This window comes from Blennius ocellaris, assembly GCF_963422515.1.
Source record: "Blennius ocellaris genome assembly, chromosome: 11".
NCBI classification, from domain to species: Eukaryota; Metazoa; Chordata; class Actinopteri; order Blenniiformes; family Blenniidae; genus Blennius; species Blennius ocellaris.
Window position 1 is genome coordinate 23555699 of NC_137660.1, and position 8664 is coordinate 23564362.

The window sequence follows — 8664 nt, forward strand, 5'->3', positions numbered from 1 at the left end:
ATAAGGAAGACCTCTACAAATGTGTTTAGGTACAACGGAAACAAACGCCATCGATAGAAAAGTCCTGAAAAGTCACACTTTGGGAAAGAGTGGGAAAATTTAGTTTCAACAAGGTTGTATGAAATCAATATTGGAAGTTGTATACTTCTGGCTGGAGTTAGATTTGTGTTATATTTATTGAAGAATTGTATTTTCCTATTTTAGTTTATTTACCATCCAATGACTAACATGTTTTCTAAAGTTCTCGCTCAGAAATTGTTTTTGTGCTTCTTCATGCTTGTGTGTGACTTTTGAGTGACAAGACTGGAGACAAAGGGGAGGGCTGCAGGGAGAAGGTGTCAGATGATCTGCAAACAGCTGAGATTGAGCGACCAGAAATGAAGCATCTGCATTCGTGTGGGCATGTGCAACTTAACAGAGGGGGTGAGTTGGGGTAGAGGTCAAAGGTCGTTTTGCCATTGGGACTAAAGAAGAATGCTGATCCTTGGCTTTTTTTTTTTTTTTTTTTTTTGCTCCCTTGCCTGGATGTCAGTCTGATTCGCTCTCTGGTAGTTCGTCTTTCTGGATGTCTGTCTGCTGTCTCCGTGCCCATCTGGCCGGAGGGAGAGGGCATGGGGGCAAAAGTGTGTATGGCAGCAGGAAGTGTTTGTGTGTGTGTGTGTGCTCTTGGAAACTGGATTATGAGTGTGTGCACATTTCCATAGTGCTGAAAATATATTGCTGCATCAGACCCAACTGTCAGCTTTCTCGTGACATTGGAGAGGAGAGGAGACTAAATGAGATAAGACAAGAATAGGAGTTGAACAAAGAGGTGGACGGTGGAGAGGAGTGGAGCAAACACAGGTGGACATGAGAACGGTGGCGAGTACACACACACCCACACACACACACACACACACACACACACACACACACACACACACACTTTGTTTGGTATGCGTTGACCTGCTGCATACAATTATGTTTCCCTCGCTCAGCCACAATCAAATTACTGTTGGAAGGACAAGGCCTCTGGACAGACCCTCTGTTGTGGGACACACACACACACACACACACACACACACACACACACACACACACACACACACACACACACACACACACACACACACACACACACACATAATAGGAAACACATTTTAATGCATATATTAAAAATAAAACACTTAGAAATGATATAAACAGTGTACGATTATAAATGTTTTACATTTTAGGAAAACACAAATTACGTAAAAGAAGGAATAACACAGTGACGGCTGTGTTTACAGAAGTGTCCTCCAAATCATGACCTGGGGTTTTGCTGATCTGCATGAATAAGACTCCGTTTGCAAGTTTTGTCGAATGAATACACTCCAGTGTTACTTCGCTGTTAGTGTGGAGGGTTTTGTGGCCATCCACGCTGGCGTACACACAAAACAACTTCCAGAATGATTGAAAAATCAACACAGATAAATAGATGCCGAAAGAGATGTGAGTCAAAACTATTGTCTTCTTGAGGCCTGGTTTAGTTTCCAATAAAGAAGTTGCAGCTGGTGGTATCCTTTATTCATTTCATTCATTCATTCCATGGCCTCGCAGCAATGGACGCCTCCTTATATCCAGACATTTGCTGGTTTGAATGAGAAAGTGCAGGAAAGGCATCAGGTGTAAAACTTGTAGCATATCATATATACAGGTGTAATGATCTGCTGTGGCAAACCCAAGTAGAGATCAGCTAAAACCTAACTTCCACTGAGTCCACACCTCATAAATTCACCACAGTAGTCCCATGATTGCATTTGGTCCAGTACACAGCACCCAGTGGTATGGAAGTCATATAAATTCTGTAAACATGAACTCTAGCTTTTTCTTTTTTTAACAACGAGCCACAAAACAAGCGTTTGGAAACCAAACTTCAATTTCTACCTTTCCCATCGCTCACTGTTCTTTCAGACGACATCGATCTTCCACATCCAGCTTCGGATCACAGTGGGCTTATGATGATCACAGCAGACTATGAGGGGAAGTCGGTAAATCTCAACACAAAATCAGTGAAACTGAGTCATGCACACATTCAGAGTGACAATGGATTTCAGAGTGACCAGCGACCAGTCAAAATGACTCAACACTTATGAAATCTATAGAAAAACTTCAACATTGCATATTTTTATGATAATTTGGGGCTTTTGTATTTAATAAAAATCCAGTCATTGTGAGGAGTTTGCTGAGGGATGTATAACTGATACAGAACAGAGGAGCGGTTTAAAAGTACCTGTGTTAAAACAGCCATTTGTCAGCTAGTTGATCCACAATTGACAGTTTATCTTCCATCTCACCCCGTCCATGTATCGAAGTGTGCCCAGTGTACAACACACCAAACCCCAGGTTGCTTTCATTGGTGTGCAGAGACTTTGCACGCGTGCATGTGTGTTAATTAGTGAATGTAATCAAACAGGTAAAATGAGGTGAGGCTGTTGTACGAAACATGCTCCTGAGTGCCAGTCGATCATAATGCACCATCTTTTAGTTTCAATTGAGAAACTCCAACATTCCACTTGACAGTATCTAATGTACATTTTGAAAATGAAGCTGGAAACACTCACTTGGCCATGAAGATGGGATCAATCTTTTCTTTGCAAGATCAATATCTCACTCTGAGTAGATACGAAATCTGCAGACCGCAGTTGCACATCAATGGTTATTAAGGTATGAATTTCTTTAACAGGAGTAAAATTACTGAAATTAAAGGAATAGGAAAGGACTAATGTAACTGGAAAAAAAAGCACTTTAAGCTTCTGTAGGTCAGTCTACCCAGATGTGTGTTTTCAGTCAAAGGTGACGTATAAAACATTGATATTGCAAATTTGATCTTGTGGAAGCAGTGTGAAGAGACAACCACACCGTCAATTTTGAGTGTTTGCACTCATGCATATGGAATATTGAGCAGAGTTTACGCTAACAGAGTAATTTACAATGGATAACATCATTTACAGCATCTAAAAATTGTATATTTTAGTTTATTTTTTCAATTTTTTTTTTAATGTGTTTTAAATATGTATACCAGCTCAGCCTCCAGCAGAGATATACATTTTGTAGTGAGAAACGTTTCCTCGTCTGGCTCCACACGACTTAATAGACTTCACAATAAGATATTTTCTGTGTGGTATGTCGTCTTAGTTCTTGCAAGTCTTTTGAATTTCTGTTGTTGCTCTTCTTTTTATAACAGCCTTGACTTCTGACAGATCACTTCCCACATTGTACTTAAAGTAAAATACTTACAAGTTGATCTATGATTGATGTGAACATACAGGAGGCATTCTGCCAGAAGAGATTCGCCTTTAGTCTATGTGACTCTGATCAAATAAAATACATCAAATAAAGATAGTTTGAAATGTAAGTATGGGATTTTCATAGAAGACCTACTCTATTGCATCTTAAATGGCATTTCTTAGAGACTTTCACACATACATTAAATGTCACATTATTCTTTTAATTTTACCCATCAATTTGTCAGTATTATATATCGTAAATCCAGAAAATCATCCTGGAAATATACACAATGTATTCATGAACAAGTCAGAATGGCTGCAATCTGAGAGGGGAATCCAACATGAAACAACATCATTTTCGCACTATATTGGCAAAAGTATGCATGTCAATTTGTGGCGTAACTTTGTGGAATGCACTAGGTGAAGAAATCAAGCACAGCACAAATATTAGGCATTTTAAAAGGTTATATGAAGATGATATTATCAAAAGATATAAAGAAGATGAATGTAAAACAGTGTAATTGCGATGTTAAGGGCATTGATACAGTGGCGTTTGGGGTAGTTTAGTTTTAGGGAAAGATCATTTTATTATTTAAAACAGAATTAAGATAGAATAGGGGTAGGGCTAGATAAGCAAGTTGTTCTCCCGATTAGTTTTTTAAGTAAACATTATTATTATGATTGATGAGTATTTAATGATTGTTATTATAATTATTATGAACATGATTGCAGTGCTGAATTAATATTAATATTGTATTCTTTCTTGTCTATGCTCATATTATCTTTGGTACAAACATATTGTATTATTGTCTTTTAATTTAATTATTATTTTCTTTCTTTAAGTTGTTGTTTTTTTTAAATGAAGATATATACCATACCATAATAAATAAAATTTCTATTTTAAATAGTGTATTGGCTGAATTTCTTTTTTTCATATTATCATTTGGCGAATAATATGAAAAAAAGAAATTCGCTAATTCGGCAATGTTGAACTTTTAAATGATTATTAAAGCCACACTGCCAACAGAAAATCTATTCAGCCTCAGTGAAATGGGACAATAGTGTACACTTACATGCATGGATTGGTAAAACAGTGGACCAGTGAATACATTTATTAGTTAATTCCTCTCCTAAATGGTTTTATCCAAATTCTTGTTGTAGTGGATTGCAGATGACTGGCTGTAGGCAGGATGCACCCAGCGCTGGTTTCTGTTCACACATACTTACATTCAATTCTGCCGCAATTTAGAGGCTCCAGTTAACCTCAACTGCATGTTTTTTTTAACGGTGGGAGGAAATGAGAGTAACACACACACAGGGACAACATGCAAAGTCCACACAGGAAAAGCCCCAACGGGACTGGGGTGAGAGCCAAACATTTATAAGTTCATGGAGACCGGCATCCTCAGGACTGCTGCTAATTCATGAAGTTACAGGAAAACACTTATTAATTTAGAAAAGAAAAGTCCAAACTAGAACAGAATATCACAACTCTGTCAGCAGAAATCTTTTGTTATTTACTACGGTAAAAGTTTTTCACTTAGACAAAAGAGAGACACTGAAGGAAGGAGTCGCCAATGAAAGAACAAGCAAATCCAAGACTTGACAAATGAAAGATGTATGGAAAAAACAATGGGAAGCGGAATTACTTTAAGTGATGGGAAAAGCAGTCATAAAGAGAGAGAAGAAAAATAGTAATGATGGGAAGAAATGGAGGGAAAAAGGAGGAAGACAATGTTAATGTTTGCTTGTTATTCCAGTGCTAATTTTCCCCATGGAGCTCATTAGAGTCTGAAGAGAAACGAACCACAAAACCTTAAAAACCAACAGAGTGGAGAAGGAAAGAAAGACAAGTGTGTGTGTGTGCGTGTGTGTGTGTGTTCGTGCGTGCGTGCGTGTGTGTAATGGAATTAAAAAAATAAATGAGTGAGAAAAGGAGGAGGTTAAGAGGTGCCAGGGGAAGGAGAAAAGAGGACAGAGGTAGCAGAAAAGGAGAAAATCGACAAAATCAATTGGACGTTGTGATAAAGGGTGTAAGTAGCAAAGTGAAGCCAGGCAGGGAACAGGGGCAGTGTAACACAAACACAAACACACACACGCACGCACGCACGCACGCACGCATGCACACACACACACACACACACACACACACACACACACACCGAACACCACCCACCATCACGCACCTCAACATATGGGGGGGGCTGTGTTTGTTTTCAGAAGTCCTGCCAGCTGAAAGAGAATAAACTACCAGGCCAGACACATAGTAGGTTTAAGAAAAATAAAAGTACCATTTAATTTTATTGATTTCTTCAGAGCAAATAAATAAGAAAACAGTAGATAAATCGATTTCATTGATTGATAAATCAAAGAATATTGTCATAGTCTAAATATTCACATGTATTTTACAGTCAAAATAATAATAATAATAATAATAATAATAATAATCATAATAATAATAATAATAATAATAATAATAATAATAAAAGTCCTTTTTAGCTATAGATTTTTTTCTTCCATATAAGTAGTTTTAGCTTTGTAGCCACAACTTGGTTTGACCCAAAAAACAAAAACAAGAAGCATGTTCTAATCAGAAGAGCAGAATGGCAGCCTCAGATTTCCACACAATCACTAGTAAGTTTCTTTTAGAGTATTTTTTTTTCTTTTATATAACACTGAAGTACGGAAATACAGATATTATAGTCATCAACCAGATTCAGTTCCCAGTATTAGTATTACCATTATTATCATCATAATATCAGGAGAATAGAAACAGTGGCTTAGGTTTTGATATATTTATATATCCATATGTATATACTGTATATATATATATATATATATATATATATATATATATATATATATATATATATATATATATATATGAACAAGTTCATGTTTGAAAGTTCTTTCCGTGTCCGTAGTCCAACATTGAAGAAAAGCCAGGAAGGATCCGTGCTGGGAGGCAAACGAGTACAGCAGCAGATAAAGTACAGACATGAGGAAGGAACGGGAGATGGTGGTAAGTGAGTGAATGACAGAAGGAATAATCTGCACTTGAATGTTTGAAGACAAATTGAAGAGTGAGAGAGATATAGTCTCAGTGACTGGTGGAGGGGAGATGAAATGTGGAGGACGGAGAGATGGACGGACTGGAAGTCAACACAGATGTTTCTGCAACAGCTGGACATATGATGGGGCGGGGGAGGTTGAGCCCAAATATATTGAGTTTTTCAGGATGTAGGTCAGTACTAATGGTAGCTTCATTGGATACAGTCTCAACTGCATCATTCAGGTGCAGAAGCAAAGTGAGGATCTGATTTCATACCTACTGAAGGATCTTCTTATAACTTCCACATCATTTACTTATCTCATAAGGAGCCACTGTGATGCAAACTTCCTTTTCCCTGGAAAGCTCAACTTACTGCTACTCTTCACATCTTTATGTACAAGTGGTATTTTGAAAGTTTCCGAAATGCGTTTCTCGTGATCTTGAACTGAGATCTACAACCTTTGCAACCAAAAGAGCCACTTTTGTCCCAATGCCACCTAATATTTGTCTGAAACTACTAAAATATATTTAACTTTAAAAACACAGCTTATTCTCATATATAATTCTATTTTCTACATAAAAACAAGTACAATGAACAGCCACATTTCAGAAGGGTTCTCTGTGTTATATATATATATATATATATATATATATATATATATATATATATATATATATATATATATATATATATATATATATATATATATATATATATATATATAATGGTTAGCTTACTAAAGACTGGGCTCATGATTAAAGATCAGGCAACTGACTTGCATAATAGTTTTTGACCCAAATTTGAATTGACTTAAAATAAAATGTTTATTTTATTTTAAGATCAAACTGAACTGCAACATTGGAATTGGCTCTCTGTCACATCAAAAAGTTAAGTCATTATCCAATTTTTAGAATGATCAGGTGACTGGAGCATAATGTGACATGTGTTATCCGATATCTGATTAAGAAATATCGGTTTAACACACGCATATCTCTCGCCAACGACATCTTTATGCATTTATACCGGTCAATCGATATATTTCACTCTTTGTGTAAAAAAAAAAAAAAAGGTACTAAAAAAAGTCATGAAAACAAGTGATGTTGGCACAACTCAAGTAAAAGACAAAAACCAGCATGATGTGCAGCAGCGAAGAGCTGCTTGTGCTGTATAGATTAGACCATGTTCACGTCATGCTCTACCAGATATTTTGAAATTAACAAGTTTGTACTTTGAATGAAATCCGAAATAGACAAAAAAAAAAAATGAACAAAGATTTTTGACTAAATGCCTCAGATCATATTATTACAATAATCTGATTACTTCCAGTCATTGGTTTTTCTTATGGGCAACAGTGCAACACCATTTTTTTTGTATCCATATATTATTTACCAATGAGCCACATGTTGCAGACGTGTGGGTTCCTAACTCTTTTGCCAGGGCTTGGGTTTTTCTTGTAGAAACTGTGGTTCAAATGTTTCCTTTCATGGCATAAATTTAGCTTTCCACCTGTCTCCTTACATCGACTTACATTTTCCACTGATTCGTTCCTCTCAGTTTGGTTATGCACAGAAGGAAATACCAGCTTGCTTTACTGACAAGATTATGGATCACAAGCAAGTCTTGGGGTCAAAGCAGCGGGTCGGGTGGACATTATGTAGGATTATAATGATGCAGGTTTATGTGTGGGAAGTTTTGATCAACAAAAACCCTTTCGGTTAATAGAAGAAAAGGGCTGCACACAATATTGTCTTTTGATTTTAGGGAGTTTAATCAATTTTGATCTTTTCCTGAAATTCACTGAACGCCATAGACTGCCTTTAACAAAAACATCTTGTTAATGGTGATATGTACAGGGTTCCGTGGGCCAGATGGCGACGGAAGGAGAATCAGACATATCATAAAAAAGCAGATCGTTGCAATGGTAAATATAAAACTTGGCTTTTCAGGGAGGGTAACCGTGTTGTTGTTCAGTTTCCTCCTTAAGGTTTCGAGATTGGCTCTGGGGACTGCAGACTGATCCAAAACCAGTACAATTCATGTCAGCTAAAAGACAAGAAGAGACTACAAACATGGCCACACTAAATGGAAGCTGTTCCTGTAAGAAACATTCTTCTAAGCGCATGGAGATGGGATGGATGGATGATGGGATGAATGGAAGTGAAGGACGGGGGGGGAGGGGTTCACACTCGGGCTTTTAGACCACCCTGGAACATAGAAATGATCGAATGCGTCTTTCAGCAGAGAATAAAAAAAGTTTTGGCTGTCCAAAGCTGCAGTCAAGCCACAGAGAAAAACAGAGGGAGGAGAAGGATGTGATGGGAGGATGGATGAAAGGAGGAAGGGAAGTGAAGAAGAAGCTGGCC